The sequence below is a fragment of the Musca domestica genome, unplaced genomic scaffold (assembly GCF_030504385.1).
Source record: "Musca domestica strain aabys unplaced genomic scaffold, Musca_domestica.polishedcontigs.V.1.1 49, whole genome shotgun sequence".
Classification (NCBI taxonomy): domain Eukaryota; kingdom Metazoa; phylum Arthropoda; class Insecta; order Diptera; family Muscidae; genus Musca; species Musca domestica.
The window spans coordinates 7,073,578-7,093,876 of record NW_026712344.1 but is presented as its reverse complement, the minus strand read 5'-3'; positions in this window follow the sequence as shown (position 1 = coordinate 7,093,876).

The following is a 20,299-nucleotide window of genomic DNA, read 5'->3' as shown; positions in this document are numbered from 1 at the left end:
TGGGTGTGCCAAAATTCAGGTAATTTGGACTGATGGTGGACATTTGGTGCACATTTAACCCGAAATCGGATGAAGATATATATGGGAGCTATATCTAAATTTGATCCGATTCTCACCAATTTCAAAAGGGTTCGTCCTTGGGCCAAAAAAATATTGTTTAGAAAATTTCATCTCAATCGGATAAGAAATGCAACCTGCATTTTGTTCACAAGAATACATGGACAGACGGACTGACATGCATAAATCGACTCAGAAAGTGATTCTATGAAGGTTCTCAAAAGTAACTATGGGTCTATCTCGTTTCCTTCTCCATGTTACAAACAAATGCACAAAGACATAATACCCTTACCACTATGTGGTGTAGGGTATAAATACCGAATATGGGGAAATACTGCTATATGGGGCTATCCAAAAAACGTGAACCTATAGAACCCATTAGGACCCACAAATACCAACTACGGCAAAAACTATCAAAATGCCGAATATCGGGAGGTACTGTTATATGGGGCCATACCAAATCGTGGACCTATACATGCAATGTTCCGCCACCGGAGCTTGAACACACTATGACCAACAAATACCAATTTTTAGATAAATCCGTGAAAAAATGTGGCAAAAATAATAAAATTACTGAATATCGGGAGGTACCTTTATATGGGGGCTATACCAAAGAGTGGACCTATACATACAATGTCTCGCCACAAGAACTAGGGCCCATTTTCAAAAAAATCCGTGTAAAAATGTCGCAAAAATAAAAAAAATACCGAATATTGGAAGGTACCGATATATGGGACTGTACCAAAACGTGGACCGATATATCTAATTTTCCATACCAACCATCCCAGACACAATACAAATTGCTCTGCTAAACGTCAAATAATGTGGGCTGTATCGTGATTTCAACAGACAGACGGACATCGTTAAATCGACTTTGTATTTTATGCTGATTATGAATATATATATACTTTATACTTGGGTTCAACGACGAATATTTAAGGATGTTACAAACGGAATGACAAACTTAATATACCCTCCTTTCCAATGTGGAGGGTATAAAAATAACAAAATTCCTTGAAAAAAAGAATGTTTTTTATACCCTACAACATATTGTGTGGGGGACCAACAATTATGTAACAACTCCATGTTAATTGTAAGCACGCTACTGGTCGCAATTACGGATCGATACTCACCAAAATAAAAATGGAGGTAGGGTCAGGGCTGGGCAAAAGTCTACTAATTTGGACGGTCATCGGACAATATTAAGCGGGTCGTTGTCCAGCAGTTTGTAAACAAAGAAAATGATCGTGTTTACTTGCCAAAGAGGTCAGCTAAAAATGTGCACCTACGGTTAGCCTCCAGAATTCAAGCGCCGGCCATGGTGATGGTGTGGGCCGCCATAACAGCCGGTGGTCGCTCTCCGCTCGTATTAATCGGCAGTGGCATCAGAATAAATGCCAAATATTATCGCGAAAATATTCTATTAAGGCCTTGGGTACGCAAGCCTTCCAACAGGACTCAGCACGCGCCAACTTAGCACTCGCCAACCAAGAATGGTTAAAAATTCATTTCCAGTGCACAATGGCCCCCAAAATCCCCTAATAGCAATCCGTTGGACTATTGTATTTTGGAAAGCAAGGTTGGCACTAAAAAATATCAAAGTTTCGATCACCTCAAGCAAGCGCTTCGCCGGGAATGGTCCAAAATACCGCAGAGCAATATTCGGGCAGCGTGTGACGGTTTCATTGGCCGTTTGAAGGCCATAATTCGAGCCAAAGGTGACCAACTCAAACAAATCGAAACTTAATCTAAAATTTGATGCTATTTCCGACATTTTTTCTCTCATTCAATAAAGTTAAAAAAAAAACAAGTTAAAAAGCAGTAAGTACGGCCGGGCCGAACTTTTAATACCCTCCACTATTTGCAACGAATTTGGAAAATACCGAATATAGCCGTTATATTGGGGTCTATACGACGTGGATATACATAGGCATTGTTTGTCATAAGCCATTACCATATTCAAATTCGAAACAGGACCCGCACCAAAAATTTTCTGTCACAGACTGTAGTTCCCATAACCAACTTCAAATACCAAATTTTAAACAATTCCGGTTAATAATGTCGCTAAAATCATCAAAATACCGAACATAGCGAGGTGCCGTTATATGGGGGCTCTACGAAGACGTGGACCTGCACAGACAATTTTCAGTCTTAGGGTGTAGTATCCATTTGGAACTTCAAATACCAACTTTGAAACAATTCCGGTGAATAACGTCGCTAAAATCATCAAAATACCGAATATAGGGAGGTACCGTTATATTGGGGCTATACGAAGACGTGGACCTACAAAGACAATTTTCTGTCTTAGGGTGCAGTATCCATTTGGAACTTCAAATACCAGATTTGAAACAATTCCCGAGAATAATGTCGCTAAAATCATCAAAATACCGAATATCGGGAGGTACCGTTATATGGGGGCTATACGAAGACATAGACTTGCACAGACAATTTTCTATCTTAGGGTGTAGTATCCATGTGGAACTTCAAATACCTAATTTGAAACAATTCCGGTGAATAACGTCGCTAAAATCATCAAAATACCGAATATAGGGGGTTACCGTTATATGGAAGCTATATGAAAACGTGGACCTACATGGCCCATTTACGAACTTAACCTGCCTACTGGAAAAATAAACATGTGTGCAAAATTTTAGTCATTCGAAAGATAGCGTGATTACAACAGACAGACAGACGGACAGACAGACAGACAGACAGACATTTGACTGTGTTTAGTTTGGTTGTGTTAAAGTTTTTTGATGATCGGACCATATTTGGGACCTCTAGCGTGATTCCAAATTACATGTTTCTGAAAAAACAAACGTCGCATATAATCAAATCGCTTTAATTTCTTTATTTATCGTTACACCATTTACTGCATTTACGACCAATTATTCAAATACATGCATTACATGAACACTGTCATGATAAAAATACCGAATACTGTACTCTAGCTATCATATATATGATTGTAGGAATGTAAATGCGTGAATATTCATTGTTAACATTATGTTTTTCTACAGTAAAAAAAGAAAACAAGAACTTGGAAATAAATTCACATTTCAGAATATTCGTGAATATCCTACACGAAAAACGGTTGTTATCAACTGTACCAAACAGAAGGCCGCCTTTGGGTTTACTTTTGCAAAAATATGTACGTTCTTTCACATAACCCAAGATTTCATTTGGGTGTTTGTTCCGTTAGTTTCTTAGTCATACATTTCAAGGTGAGGGACATTTGTCTAGTATATATCAATCACAGGACTACTTTTCAAAGGAATGTATTTAAATTGTATAAAAACATGTTTTGTACTAATTATGGCCTAATTCTACTGGTTGAAAGGGAGTATTCAAGGTGAAATAAATATTGAAAGTACTATCACATTTCAAAAGATCAAGACGTGATGCATGTATTATTACATTAAAAGCGAAAATGGCACACAAAAGCAGTAAGTTCGGCCGGGCCAAACTTTTAACACCCTCCACCATTTGGAACGAATTTTGGAAATTTTAAAAAATAAAATTGTTAAAAAATTTTTTTAATCTATACGGTCTATACGACGTGGACCTACATAGGCATTGTTTGCCATATTCAAATTCGAAACTTGAAATAAACGGTGAATAATGTAGCTAAAATCATCAAAATATAGGGAGGTACCATTATATTGGACCTGTGCGAAGACCTGGACCAACATAGACAATTTTCTGTCACAGGCTATAGCATCCATTACTAACGTCAAATACGATATCTCAAACAATTTCGGTTGGTATTGTACCTAAACTCGTCAAAATACCGAACATAGGGAGGTACTGATATATGGGGCCTATATGAAGACCTGGATCTGCAGTGACATTTTTCTGTCACAGACTGTAGTTCCCATTACGAACTCCAAATACGTAATTTGAAACAATTCCAGTGAATAATGTCGCTAAAATCATCAAAATACCGAATATAGGGATGTACCGTTATATGGCGGCTATACGATGACGTGAGCCTGCCCAGATAATTTTCTGTCATAGACTGTAGTATCAATTTCGAACTTCAAATACAAAGGTTGAAACAATTCCGGTGAATAATGTTGCTAAAATCATCAAAATACCGAATATCGGGAGGTACCGTTATATGGGGGCTATATGAAAACGTGGACCTACATGCCACATTTACGAACTTAACCTGCCTACTGGAAAAATAAACACGTGTGCAAAATTTTAGCCTTCTATCTCAATTCGTTTGAAAGATAGCGTGATTACAACGGACAGACAGACATGGCTAAATCGACTTCGAATTTTACGCTGATCAAGAATATATATACTTTGTTGGGCTTGACATGAGTATTTCGAGGAGTTACAAACGGAAAGTTAATATACCCTCCATAGTATGGTGGAGGGTATAAAAAGGCATTAAGTTCGGCCGGGCCGAATTTCTAATACCCTCCACCATTAGGTAACGAAAGAATATTTATACCCTACAACACTATGTGTTGGGGGTATTATAAGTTTGATTGGGCCAGAATTTATGTAACACCTCGAAATATTGGTTTCCCATATAGGAAAGTATATATGGATCTTCCTAGCTCGCCGAGCTGAGTCGATCTAGCTATGTATGTCCGTCCGTCCGTCTGTCCGTCTGTCCGTCTGTCCGTCTGTCCATGTTAATTTGTAATCACTCTACAGGTCGCAATTATGGCCTGATCTTCACGAAATTTAGAATGCAGGTGGGTCTTAGGTCAGAATAGAACCCTATTTCTTTTGGAGATGATCGCATAATATTTAGGGGTTGAAATGGACCAAATACTGAAAAAATGTCGGATTTTGCTGTAGCTATACAGGTCGCAATTATAGACCAACCGACGCGGAATTTCGCATGTAGCTAGAGTTTAGGGCGGGGAAGAAGCCTACCAATTTGGGTGGTCATCGGATAATATTTAGCGGTTAAAATAGACCATATCTTTTGTGTTGAAAAAATTCAAAATTTTTCATTAAACCGCGAATATTTTAAATACCGGCGAAATCACAAAGCCATGATAAGGTTACTTCTGACCTTTACATTGATGTTAACATCCAACAAATCGGATATATAGCGAAATATGTGCGATATATATGTCTATCAAAGAAGATATGCTTGAAAGATCTCTTATATGTCGAGAACGGCTGAACTGATTTCGACAGTTCTCATTAATTCAGAATGGCCTCTTGGCAGGAAGAAAAAACCTCTAAAAAAATCGCATAAAAATATCTCTATGAAGATGAAAATATTGATTTTTTAAAATTTTCTCATATTTTTTCAATTTTGTCATATTTTTGGCATATTTTCATTTTGAATTAAACATTTGGTAATATTTCTACAGCTAACAAAACTAAGTAGTTAGGATATCAGGATATACAGATCGCATTTATGGCCCGATCCTTACGAAATTTTGCATGGGGATAAGATGAGGGTCAGAATAGAAGCCTACTCTTTTTGGAGATGATCGCCATATATTTAGGGGTTGAAATGGACCAAAAAACTGCAAAATTGTCAGCAGGTCGTAATTATCAACCGATCCTCACGCACATTTGAATGGGGGTTACCGGACATTGCAAACGCCAAATTGGAAATGAGCAAATTAGTTTAAGTTGCTATAATTCGAAAATTAGAGAACGAAAGCTGATGGTTTTCTTTTATTATTTGTCACAATATCTTGTGGAATTCTTTCGAGTATCTCGCCTATATAAACTGTATCATTTATTATAGTGTTGTAGGGTATTCAACGGTCGGCCCCGCTCGACTGTAGCCTTTGCTTACTTGTTTTACAAAAGTATATGTATTCAAACGTTTTCCACTTTAAACTACTCCAGTAAGATCGGTAGGAGAATGCAATTAGAGTTTCAAAAAACGTTATAATGGTTGGAGCTATTACATGGGGGTTTTACCAAAACGTTAGCCTTTATAGACCATTTTATACTGCAAAGATTGTAATCTATTGCGAGTCTTAAATACCAAATTTGACATAATTTTCAAATTATATTAAAATCGGTTCAGATTTGGATATAGCTCTCATATATATTTTCGACCGATTTCATGTATTTTATGCACCATACACGATATTTATGTTCGATTCAAAAGAAATTTGGAATATGTAACGGGATTTTGATTAGAAAATAAATTAGTCAAATTATATTAAAAGAAAAATAAATTTGACAAAGTATATTCAAATACGCTCAGATTTGATTATAGCTCCCATATATATACTCAGCCGATTTCACATATTTGATGCACGCAAAGCCAGAGAGACAAAATCTGGCACCAGAAAAAATTGCCAAATTATATTGAAATCAGTTGAGGTTTGGATATAGCTAACATATATATTTCGGCCGATTTCATATATGTTATGCACCAAACATGATATATATGACCGATACCAATGAAATTCAAAATGTGTGGCGGAATTTGGTTACAATAATAAATGTGACAAATTAATTGGAAATTAGATAAGGTTTGGATATAGCTCCCATATATATATTATCGGCCGATTTCACATATTTGACGCACCAATTTCAATGAAATATGGAAGGTGTGGCGGAGTTTGGTGTAAAAGTATTTTTTTTTTAAATTATATTTAAATCGGATCAGATTGGGATATGATTTTAATAAGAACCATTGACCCACAACGCCTTAGGCTAACACTAAAAAACAACACAACAATTGATTTGAAATACGCTTATTACGGCGAAGGATGTTGCTATCTCGAATTCACTAATTGCAATAGAAATGTCACTCAACTTCAAAAGATTGCAGTTTACTGCGTGGTATTTGCTATGAAAAAAATAAATCCGAAGGACAAACCCTTCGTGTATGTATGTCATGTTACTGCTTTTCTAATGGTTTTGGTTATTTATGCATTAAAGTAGTGCAATAATTTTTTTTTATTTTTTAATTTTTTTTTTAAATTTGTTTTTTTTTTTAACCAACATATATTTGTAAATAAAATTTTGAATGCATATGAAATCAAAAAGGGTAGCGAAGCGCACCGGGTTCAGCTAGTACTTAATATTGGTCTATATATCAAATATCAAATACAGAACCGTTGTATGGAAACCGTTGACCAATATGAACAATGTTCTGCCACCGGAGTTAGAACCCATTACAAACTTCAAATACCAATTTTTAGGCAACTCCGCGAAACAATGTGTGTAAAACAATCAAAATAACGAAGATCGGGAGGTACCGATATACGCGGGATATATTAAAATGTGGACATATATGTACAATGTTCCTCCACCGGAGCACGAACCCATAACGAATTACAAATACCAATTCTTAGACAAACTGGTGGAAAATGTGGCTAAAACCATCAAAATACCGAATATCGGGAGGTACCGTTACCGGCTATACGAAAACGTGGACCTATATTTAAAATGTTCTCCCACTGGTGGTAGAACCCCTAACAAACAACAAATACCAATTTTTAGGCAAATTGTTGGAAAATGTGGCTAAAACCCTCATTCGACCTCGCAAATTCATATTCCGGTTCTAAGTGAGATCCTAAATCTTTATTCTCTTAATATGATGGTTTAATTTAAGTAAAATGTCGTCGTAAGGAATATTGAAATATTATATTTTTCATTAATGTTATTTTATTTTTAAGGAGGTAAGGATCCTATCAGTCCAATATTGAAAGATTTGAATGAGCTATCCAGTTTTTATACCCTCCATTATAAAATTGATGGCATATTACGTTTGTCATTCCTTTACAACACTTCGGCACATTAAATCGATTTAATTGTGCCGGTTTGTTAAAACCAAGATAGATACACATTATTTTGTGTTGACTTCGAATTTATCGGTTAACGTACCTATCCATTAACGAAATGTACCTCTCCATTTAGAGCTTTTGCTCCTGAAAATGGTTCTCTACAGCCCCAGAATTTGCTATACCTGCCATGAAAGTTACATTTTTTCTCAAGAATTCTTGAAAACTTTGTACTGGACAAACAGAATGAGCTAAATTTCTGAAATTTGCAATGAGAGTATATAAAAGTTCTAAATTGGTACCATTTGATATTATGTGAACGGATAAAATAGAACAGTGTGGATTGTTTGTTCGGGATACCGTAGTATTTTGTTGTTGCAAAATAGTCAGGCTTTATCCCTTTTATTGTTGTTTTTATAAAAACAACGTTTGTTTATTAGTGGAGAACGATGGTAATGTTTACCAGGGGGTAAGGCAGGGAATACCTAGGTTTCGGAAAGAGCAACCAATCCTCATCAGTTCCCTTGCTTTTGTCTGGGATATTCTCCCCAGAAGTTATTTTAAAAATAACTTCTATGACAAAAAAAATTTTTACCCAAGTGACGAGATCGTAAGCTCAATAGAAGAGGAACCAAAGAATTAAATAAAACTAATTCTTTTGGAAAGTCTTCTAAATCTTGCAACCGCAATTCGTAAGGTTGAATACACATCTCCAAAAGTTTAAACATTTTCAAAGCAAATCATATGTCTCATAAAAAACGAGTCGAGTTCTCAGACCCAAGTCAAAAACGAAGATGGAAAATTTTAGTCCGCTATTCTCAACAAGTCAAAATTGTCAGCATGAATATTTTATATATTAGTCTACTACTTCTGTTCGATGCCCAAATTCCATTCAGGATAATATTCCTTATTCATCGGTCTGCGTGGACGATTTTTACGTCGACGGTATTCCTCGGAATCTGCCAAACTTCATCGCATACACAGTGATGTAGGGTATCATATAGTCGGCTCCGCCCAACTTCTGAACACATCGCTAAAACAATTCAATTTCACTTAGAAATTCGTAAGGACCTTGTCACCGATCGACTAAGACCTCAGACACCTTAACTTGGCTATTGCCACCAATATCCCAGAACAATAAATAACCTTACATCGCCCGAGAAACATATTTTTTACTTATCCGCACTAAAAGCATCAGTAAATTTTTGAGAAATGATTCAATTTGTAATAAAACTGTTAATTAGTTTTAAAAATAAAGTACGCAGTTGCTGTAGTTGTTTTACTTTTTTCGTTAAATACTCCATAAATTTTACTACCACATTCTGGTGTTTATTTATTTACTGCGCTGGTAACTGTTCCGCTCCCTACCTCTCCCCTCCTCTTTTCGACCACCTATTGCAACAAATTGTGCATTGTGGTTATTGTTTTTTTTTTCGTGGAGGTTTAAAGTAGGAACGATTTCCCAGCATGCTACTAGCTTGTGTGGATGGCTTGCAACTTGTTGACACTTGAATTAATTGTCGGTGGTTACTATTTTGTTCAAGGGTAATAAATTTGTTCTGATCATTATTGGAAGCCTGTTTGGTGTTTTTTTCTCATTATTTAAAGAGGCCATTTTTGTGAAGTAAATTAAAAATGATGCATTTTAAATGTTGACACCTCTGAGGGTGTGTTTATTAAATTCAGGCAAGGAACTAAGGATTACTAAAAAAGGAATACTATTAAAATAGGATAAGAAAAATACTTATAACAGTAAGTACTTGCGAAATTTTTTGTAATGTTGACAACACTATGGAAGCATATTCTGACACCGCAGCATGATAGAAGGGCAAAAAAAGAAAAAAGGACGTGTTCCGTCGTCTTTTTTTTCTATTTTTTCGGCTTGAAATCGGCGTTATCCTTGCTTCAAAAAGTTGTCATTCCAAAAAGTTGTCCGATATGACCAGTTTTTCGTCCCAATTATTCTGTATATAATTCAAAAATCTGTATCAAATTTGAAAATTCTATCCCAAATATTGAGAAAAATATCTCAAACTATGTAGTTCCTTTGTATGTGGTTGAAAGTTAATAAGGCCCTTAACAACATTTGGCGAAGAATTAAGACTTCCTGTAGGATTTTGATCTGCAAGCGAATAGTATGGAGTCGGTTTATCATTCCATTTTAGACCCCACAATATATATCTATATATATAAAAGAAAGTTGTGTTAGTTACTACGCTTATAACTAAAGAACCGCTGGACAGATTTTAACGATTCATACAAATTCGGAATTGTCTCCTGTCCGAAAAGGATAATATCCAAAAAAATCGCGTAAAAATGTGATATATTAACATTTTCATTTTGACTTTTGAAATGTACAATAGTAATGTTTTATTTTGCATGATTTTTTTCCATTTTGACTTACTTTTTTCTAATGTACATTTGTAGTGTTTTTTATATTTTATTTTAGAATTCAAATATTAATACCAATTTATTTAATTGACTTGATTTCTTGAGAAATTTCTTGATACATGGAAGTGTAGTACCGAATTATGTGGTGGCGAAACGGAATAGATGATGTCGAAATAATATAATGGAATCGAATTTTAAAATAGAAGTACATTCTTTAAACATTTGCTGTAAAAAATCAACGAACAAGTTGAAGATTTTTTCAATGTGTTATTCTTCTTTTGTCAATTTTTTCAATTTGTATTATCTAATTGAATTCAGTAAATTTTTTGTGAACAAAATAAAGAATAATTTTTCACTATATACAAATTTTCACCAAAAAATGAAATAAGTGGGAAATACGATGTTAACTGACATCTACCTTTCAACTCCAGGGCCGACATCGTGGTTCAGCTGGAAGATGCAAATACATTTGAACAAACAAAAATTACCGAAAAAGCCTGATGGGGCTCATTTCAAAGCGTGGAACTACTTCTTTCCTGTCACAATAATCCGTCCAATGTACAATCAGAAAAATACCGAATATAAAGGGTGGAAAATAGTAGAGCGAATGGGACTCTGAGTAAGAAAAGGATTTCTATCCTTCCAGAAATTCTTCCCAAACATTCAAGATACCTTAAATCGCTTTTGCAGATCATGATATCGATCATAAATTAAGGATAAGGGTACAACCCGATTTCATATTTATATAACCATCGTGTGATTTAAGCTATTTTTGGTGTCTTGGTCACTTTTTTAATATTTTGGCCATTATTTGGCATCTTTGTTTCTAAGGAGGTAGAGAACCTCTTCGCATAAAGTTTGAAATTTTCAGAGTAGGGCCCATTTTGGTCTTGACCACATTTATTAATTGATTTGGCTAAAAATTGTATTTATGCTACATTGGAGTATCTCCAAGTCCATTTTCACATCTAATTGGTGGTCAGAAAAGAAAATTTTGTTTTCTATTGAATTTGTAACCCCCAAGAGAATATTGGTTGGGCCACGTTTTGGTATAACCCTTATATAAATGTATCCCTGATTTCAGCAGTGACCGTGGTCTTGGCCACGTTTTTCAACTGATTTGGCCATTATTTGCTGTATTTAGGCTATAGTCCCCAGGCCCGCCGATCTATAGTGATGTTTACCGATTGGCGGACAACAACGCGGGTATCGTTTAATCGTCATTGAATTTTACTATGAACAAGAACATAGACTTTTTGGGGACTCTAATGCGCCATTTGAGGTGCCATGGTAAATGGGTGTAAAAGCGTAATTAACTTTGACTATTCAGAAATAATTTTGCCCTCCTTCCATAGTTATTTATTTCTATTTAGTCGAATCAATATTTATATTAAAATTTGTTCAACTTTATGAGCTAGATTTGTGAAATATTATGCTATGCAAAATGTGCATTAAAGACTAAAAATACGGGCCGGCAACGCGGATAGTGTGATTTCTTTATATATGACTGGAAAACCACAAGTGACGGTCGTTAGAGCACTCCAACATTTAAATCTGAATAAATCTTTTGTGTCTCGTATCATCTCTCATTACCGTGATACTAGTAGGTCAATGGTCGCTCTCCGCTCGTATTAATCGACCGTGGCATCAGAATATTATCGCGAAAATATTCTGTAGGGTGTATTATGCCTTGGGCACGCAAACATTTTGGCTGCAGACCTTGGACATTCCAACCCAAGAATGGTCACAAAATGAGGTTCCTCGCTTCATTTCCAGCGCACAATGGCCACTAAAATCTCCGGATACCAATCCGTTGGACTATTGTGTCTGGAGTATTTTGAAAAGCAAGCTTGGCACTAACAAATACCAAAGTATCGATCACCTCAAGTAAGCGCTTCTCCGGGAATGGGCCAAAATACCGCAGAGCAACATTCGGGCAGCGTGTGACGGTTTCATTGACCTTCGTGCCAAAGGTAACCAATTCGAACAAATCTAAACTTATTTTGCAATTTGATGCTATTTCCGACATTTTTTGCTTTCATTCAATAAAATTAAAAAAAAAAAAATATTGCGTTTGACTTTGTTGCAGTTTTTTTATCTCACCCTGTATATACGTGCTTTGTGGAGTCCAAAATGTATTTTGCGAAGTGTTATAAATGGAATGACAAACTTTAAACTTACTATGGTAAAGGGTATAGAAAGCATAAATGTTCCAAAAAATGCTGAAATGTTAAATAATTTTTTTGATCAATTTTCCTCGGACTTTTTCTAGTTGACGCCTGAAAGTGACATAAAATTTCGTTTTAGGCGGAATTTGTCAGAAAGGGAAATGTCATACAAACTTTTTATTATAAACCTTAGAATAATTCATTTATCTAGGTTCAAAATGCATATACTAGACCCCACAATATATATATATATATATATATATATATATATATATATATATGTATATATATATATATATATATATATATATATATATATATATATATATATATATATATATATATATATATATATATATATATATATATATATATATATATATATATGTATATATATATATATATATATATATATATATATATATATATATATATATATATGTATATATACAAGGTGAATAATTCAAAACGAAAGGAAATTAAAGTTCGCAACGTAATGTAAATGAAATATAAATATTATGACAATGTTTAAGGGCAACATCAAATCGAAGGAAATAAACATAATGAATTATTATTATTAATAAAATCGTGTTCGAGATCTGAGTTTGAATGAATTGAGGGAATGAAATAAAGAGAGAATATTGTTGTTGTTGTGTTTAAAAACGGATAATTGTATTGGGCTAATAATAATAACGTTACAGACTTTGATTTAACTTGAAGTTTTTGCATACTCCTAATATAATCTGAATGATCTCAAAGGGGGATGAGTATTATATTGCTTTCAAACATAATATTGTGAATTTTACCTTTAACAATTCCTCATCAAAATTATGGAAGACATTATCCGGACATTTGGAATCAACCTATCCATGTCCCCCTTTCTTCCTTCCGCCTTGCTGGCGCGCACGATAATTTTCATAGTAGATGACCAATTTGGTTTCAATTTTAAACGTCTCCATAAAAGCTTAAATCATATAAAAGAGCATATGTCTCACAGAAACACTTTGTAATTTTCTAAACTGTACTGAAATTCTGTACTTCAATTTTAAGTTACCGACAAAAACGGGTATTTTTCGGTAAATTAAAAAAAATGGTTATAGAGTCCCAATACTGGCCATTTGCTTGCATTTTCAAAAATTTTGTATCTATACACCAAAACCTAATAAAGGCATCTTCTATATCTATAAAAGAGGAAAATGTTTGTATGTTTGTTTGTTTGTTTGTAATTTATGGACTCGAAAACCGCTGAATAGACTTTCCTGAAAATTTCCATATATACTGCAACATCGCCTGAAAGTAACATAGGCTATATACATTTTTGAATTTCCACTTGAAACTGGAGATATAGCATCAGAATCGGAGGTACCTCCCAAAAATTTAGATTTTATATGCACATATCTATTGATCGGTTAAAGATACAGTCTCCAAATTTGGAATGCGGAATTTGGAACAAAAATAAGTTTGCCAAATTATATTGTAATCGGTTCAGATTTGGATATAGCTCCCATATATATTTTCGACCGATTTCGTTCATTTGATGCCTCAAACACAATATGAATGTTCGATTCCAATGAAATTTGGAATGTGTGACGGGATTTAATCCGAAAATAAATTTGTCAAATTATATTGAAATCGGTTCAGATTTGGATATAGCTATATCCAAAGATTTGGATATAGCTATATCCAAATCTGAACCGATTTCAATATAATTTGACAAATTTATTTTCGGATTAAATCCCGTCACACATTCCAAATTTCATTGGAATCGAACATTCATATTGTGTTTGAGGCATCAAATGAACGAAATCGGTCGAAAATATATATGGGAGCTATATCCAAATCTGAACCGATTACAATATAATTTGGCAAACTTATTTTGTTCCAAATTCCGCATTCCAAATTTGGAGACTGTATCTTTAACCGATCAATAGATATGTGCATATAAAATCTAAATTTTTGGGAGGTACCTCCGATTCTGATGCTATATCTCCAGTTTCAAGTGGAAATTCAAAAATGTATATAGCCTATGTTACTTTCAGGCGATGTTGCAGTATATATGGAAATTTTCAGGAAAGTCTATTCAGCGGTTTTCGAGTCCATAAATTACAAAGATTTGGATATAGCTATATCCAAATCTGAACCGATTTCAATATAATTTGACAAATTTATTTTCGGATTAAATCCCGTCACACATTCCAAATTTCATTGGAATCGAACATTCATATTGTGTTTGAGGCATCAAATGAACGAAATCGGTCGAAAATATATATGGGAGCTATATCCAAATCTGAACCGATTACAATATAATTTGGCAAACTTATTTTTGTTCCAAATTCCGCATTCCAAATTTGGAGACTGTATCTTTAACCGATCAATAGATATGTGCATATAAAATCTAAATTTTTGGGAGGTACCTCCGATTCTGATGCTATATCTCCAGTTTCAAGTGGAAATTCAAAAATGTATATAGCCTATGTTACTTTCAGGCGATGTTGCAGTATATATGGAAATTTTCAGGAAAGTCTATTCAGCGGTTTTCGAGTCCATAAATTACAAAGATTTGGATATAGCTATATCCAAATCTGAACCGATTTCAATATAATTTGACAAATTTATTTTCGGATTAAATCCCGTCACACATTCCAAATTTCATTGGAATCGAACATTCATATTGTGTTTGAGGCATCAAATGAACGAAATCGGTCGAAAATATATATGGGAGCTATATCCAAATCTGAACCGATTACAATATAATTTGGCAAACTTATTTTTGTTCCAAATTCCGCATTCCAAATTTGGAGACTGTATCTTTAACCGATCAATAGATATGTGCATATAAAATCTAAATTTTTGGGAGGTACCTCCGATTCTGATGCTATATCTCCAGTTTCAAGTGGAAATTCAAAAATGTATATAGCCTATGTTACTTTCAGGCGATGTTGCAGTATATATGGAAATTTTCAGGAAAGTCTATTCAGCGGTTTTCGAGTCCATAAATTACAAACAAACAAACAAACATACAAACATTTTCCTCTTTTATAGATATAGAAGATGCCTTTATTAGGTTTTGGTGTATAGATACAAAATTTTTGAAAATGCAAGCAAATGGCCAGTATTGGGACTCTATAACCATTTTTTTTAATTTACCGAAAAATACCCGTTTTTGTCGGTAACTTAAAATTAAATTACAAAATTTCACTACAGTTTACAAAAATTACAAAATGTTGCTGTGAAACATATGCTCTTTTATATGATTTAAGCTTTTATGGAGACGTTTAAAATTGAAACCAAATTGGTCATCTACTATGAAAATTATCGTGCGCGCCAGCAAGGCGGAAGGAAGAAAGGGGGACATGGATAGGTTGATTCCAAATGTCCGGATAATGTCTTCCATAATTTTGATGAGAAATTGTTAAAGGTAAAATTCACAATATTATGTTTGAAAGCAATATAATACTCATCCCCCTTTGAGATCATTCAGATTATATTAGGAGTATGCAAAAACTTCAAGTTAAATCAAAGTCTGTAACGTTATTATTATTAGCCCAATACAATTATCCGTTTTTAAACACAACAACAACAATATTCTCTCTTTATTTCATTCCCTCAATTCATTCAAACTCAGATCTCGAACACGATTTTATTAATAATAATAATTCATTATGTTTATTTCCTTCGATTTGATGTTGCCCTTAAACATTGTCATAATATTTATATTTCATTTACATTACGTTGCGAATTTTAATTTCCTTTCGTTTTGAATTATTCACCTTGTAGTTTGCCGAAATGTTTGTTGAAATCTCTCATGTTATCGTAAATTCAGTAATAAACGCGGTCGTTACAATTCCCAAGATGTTAGCTGTTTTGTAAATTGTGTCGTTGTTAATTGCAAACTGATGTAGAGATGCAGATTTTGCGGTTTCGAATTCGAATGGGGACACCAAGAAACCCCCTATAAAAATTAGTACATCTTCATATAAAAATGAAAATTATTGAAACGATCAAACGGAGCAAAAGGAAATTTTGAAGTGGAGGTGATGAGATGGCTGCCTCAAATGAATATTAATAAATATTCATATAATTAGCGTAAACTGTTAAATAATAAGTATGTCAAATGGAGGACGCGTAGGTATGTTGTTGTTCATTTGGATAAAGTGTGTCATATGCATTTGCGATTCTTCTTTATATAGGTTACGCAGTTGGGCTGCAGATTGAATAAAATTAAGTTACACTGATACGGTCCATGGGAATATTAATGCAGGGTGAGATAAAAAAAACTGCAACAAAGTCAAACACAATAATTATTACATTTTTTTATTTTATTGGATGAAAGCAAAAAAATGTCTTAAATAGCATCAAATTCTAGAATAAGATGGCCTTCAAACGGCCAATGAACCCGTTACACGCTGTCCGAACGTTGCTTGAGGTGATCGACACTTTGGTATGTTTTAGTGTCAACCTTGCTTTCCAAAATACTCCAAACACAATAGTCCAACGGTTTGGCATCCGGAGATTTTGGTGGCCATTATGCGCTGGGAATGAAGCGATGAACCTAATTTTGTAACCATTCTTGGGTGCACTTGAGTTCTGGTGGCCCACCGAAGGTGCACATTTTCAGCTGACCTCTTTTGACAAGTAAACACGATCATTTTCTTTATTTACAAACTGCTGGACAACGAATGTTCTCTCATCAGAGAAATCCAAATTCGGCAGTTCAGCGCTTTCGGGCAAGCGAAGCAACTCTTTACCCCTTTGGAGGCTCTGGCTTTTCAATATTTGGGGATATTGCGATATGTTCAGCTCACGAGCCATTTTTCGGCTACTGCGACGCGGGTTTCGATCATGTCGCTTCTTTACTTTTCGAACCATTTCTGCTGATGGGGCTGTTTTCGTCCGTCCACTTCCTTGACGTAGGGCTACGCCAGCAGTATTACGGTAACGAGCGATGGTACGAGACACAAAAGATATATTTACATTTAAATGGTGGATTACTCTAACGATTGTTTTCCAGGCAAATATAAAGAAATCACACTATCACGCTTGAATTGCATCACGAATAACCTTTTTTTTTCTGAAAAATTGTAATCTAAATTCTTTTGTACGTTTGTAAACAATGTAATGAGCTGTCAGTGGAATGATTTTAACAGTTGTCGGACGAGTGGCATAGAAATGACAGCAGTCTGAAGTTGGTTGCAGTTTTTTCATCTCACCCTGTAGTAAAGGAGTTTAGGGACTAGGTCTAAGTTTAGAATTTAAACAATTTAGATTTATATATTTATTTTTTTTTGAGAACTGTTTTTTTATTAAAGAGGTATGAAAAATACTAAAATGTACTAAACCAGTAAAGAAAGTCTTAATGTTGGGCGGGGCCGATTTTATGATACCCTACACCACTTTGCTAATTTAATAGAGCTGCGCATAACAATTAAAAGTTTTTATGGGAGAATTCGACCATACACGCTATGATTACAATTATAATTTAAAGTTCAAAGGACTAAATATGCCGAAGCATTTGTATCTTTTAAATTCGGATTTGTATTGCCCATTTAGCGCACAATTAATTTGAAATCGGATAAAAATATATATGTGAGCTATATCCAAATCGGAACCGATCTCGATAAAATTTGGCAAAGATATTTCTGAGCTGTATTTGATATATTTCCCTGAATATCGTTGTTACGGAGTGCATATTACGGCTATGGGTAACAAATATGACAAATCGGATGAACAGAATATATGGGAGCTATAGCTATATCTGAACCGATCTTCACCAAATTTGACATACTAGCTTCTAGGCTCAATTCGGTCGTAAGTGCCAAATTTCATCCAATTTGGGCAAATATTAGACGTTTGATGCACAATCAAGGTAAATCGGACGAAGTTATAAATGGGATCTATATCCAAATCTGAATCCAAATCGATTTCGATAAAATTTAGCAAATGTATTTCTGAGCTGTATTTGATATATTTCCCCAAATATTGTTGTCACAGAGTGCATATTACGGCTGCGTAGGATAAAAATAACAAATCGGATGAACAATATATATGGGAGCTATAGCTATATCTGAACCGATTTCGATCAAATTTGGCATACTTATTTTCAGGTCCAATCTGATCGTACGTGCAAAATTCCATACTATTCGGACTGATATTACACATTTGGTGCACAATAAAAAGCAAATCGGACGAAGATATATATGGGAGCTATATCTAAATTTTGGCCGATTATCTCCAATTTCAATAGGGTTCGTCCTTGGACCAAACAAATGATCTGTGCAAAATTTCGTCTGGATCGGGCAATAAATGCGACCTGTACTTTGTTTACAAAAATACATGGACAGACGGACGGACATGCATAAATCGATTCAGAATGTGATTCTATGCAGATCATCAAAAGGAACTATGGATCTATCTCGTTTCCTTTTGCCTGTTACAAACAAATGCACAAAGACATAATACCCTGATAGGGTATAATTAATACCTTGCATTGGACAAACGAAATAAACTAGAATTGTGAAATATGGAATGAAAATCACTGATGAAGTGGAGGATACATGCACATTTTTATTTTTTGGAACTTAAAGGTTATGAAAAGTTCTAAAGTGGTACAAAACAAAGTGGTACCATTTGGTATTATGTGAACAAATACCAATTAGGTTTGAGAGTCAAGGTTGGAAAGTAAATTTGATACATTGGTTTCGGAAATCTGTACTTAATGTGCGAACTATACTAAATGGTAATCTTGAACAGATCGGTTTAGGCTGGACGTAAGGCGCTGGAATTATAAATTTTGAAAATAGTACTATATTTGGTACTAGGTGAAAAGGTAGTGCTTGCAGTTTAAAATTTGGATTAGGGTGGCTGTTCATGTGTAGCCTGGACATATAGAGGTGGTTTGGGGAATGTGTACTACAATTGTACTAAAAGTACTAATTAGTACTAAATTGTGACTTGTTTGAATGGATCGAGATAAAATTCTGAAATTTGGTATTTACACAACTGTTGGTCTGAGGTTGAGATACGGAGTTGGGCTTGGAAATGCATACTATATTTGTGCGAAAAGTACTAAATGGTACTAAATTTGCTATTGGGTAAAGGAATAGAGCTGGAATTCTCAAATTGTATATTAAGGTCTCTGTTGGTATCTGGAATTGAGATATGTAGGTGGTTTTGATAGCGGACACTATAAGTGCAGGAACAGTACTAAACTTTATTTGATACAGTTTTGTATTGGTTGAACGTATAGTGTTTGAAATCTAAAATTTGGTATTGGGGTCGCTGTCCATGTGTCTGGAGATGGTTTCTGAAATGTGTTCTTTATTTGAACGAAAATTGTTAAATGTTACTATATTTCGTATTGGGTGAAGAAATAGAGCTGAAATTCTTACATTTGATATAAATATTACTGTTAGTATATGAACATGGTTTTGGAAATGTATACTATGGTGGTTCGAAAAGTATTAAATTGAATTAACTATGCCGTGAAATTTTATATTGCGATAACTGGGATTGAGATATGGAACGGTTAGTACTAAAATTATAGGAAAAGTACTAAATGGTACTAAATTTGGTATCGAGTATTAAATTACGTAATGGTATTAATTTTGGGTCACTCTTGTTTTCTAGGATAAAGATATGTAATTGTTTTGGATATTCGTACTTAGTGTTACTAAATTTGGTATCAGTTAAAGGGATAGAGCTTAAATTCTGAAATTGGATATTAAGACCACTGTTGGTTTCTAGGGCTTAAATATGGTGACGTTGAAATAGTTTTGGACGGAAAATTGGATGGACCCACATCCATATGCAATTGTTTTACTAATATCCTCCTCGATGTACTTTTCAAGACATTTTGGAGTAAAAGATAAACATGATTCTATTATTTCTTTCCCGAAAATAAACTACTATAAAGGAAGAAATATATAAAACCTTAACAGTCTGAAAATTTAGTAC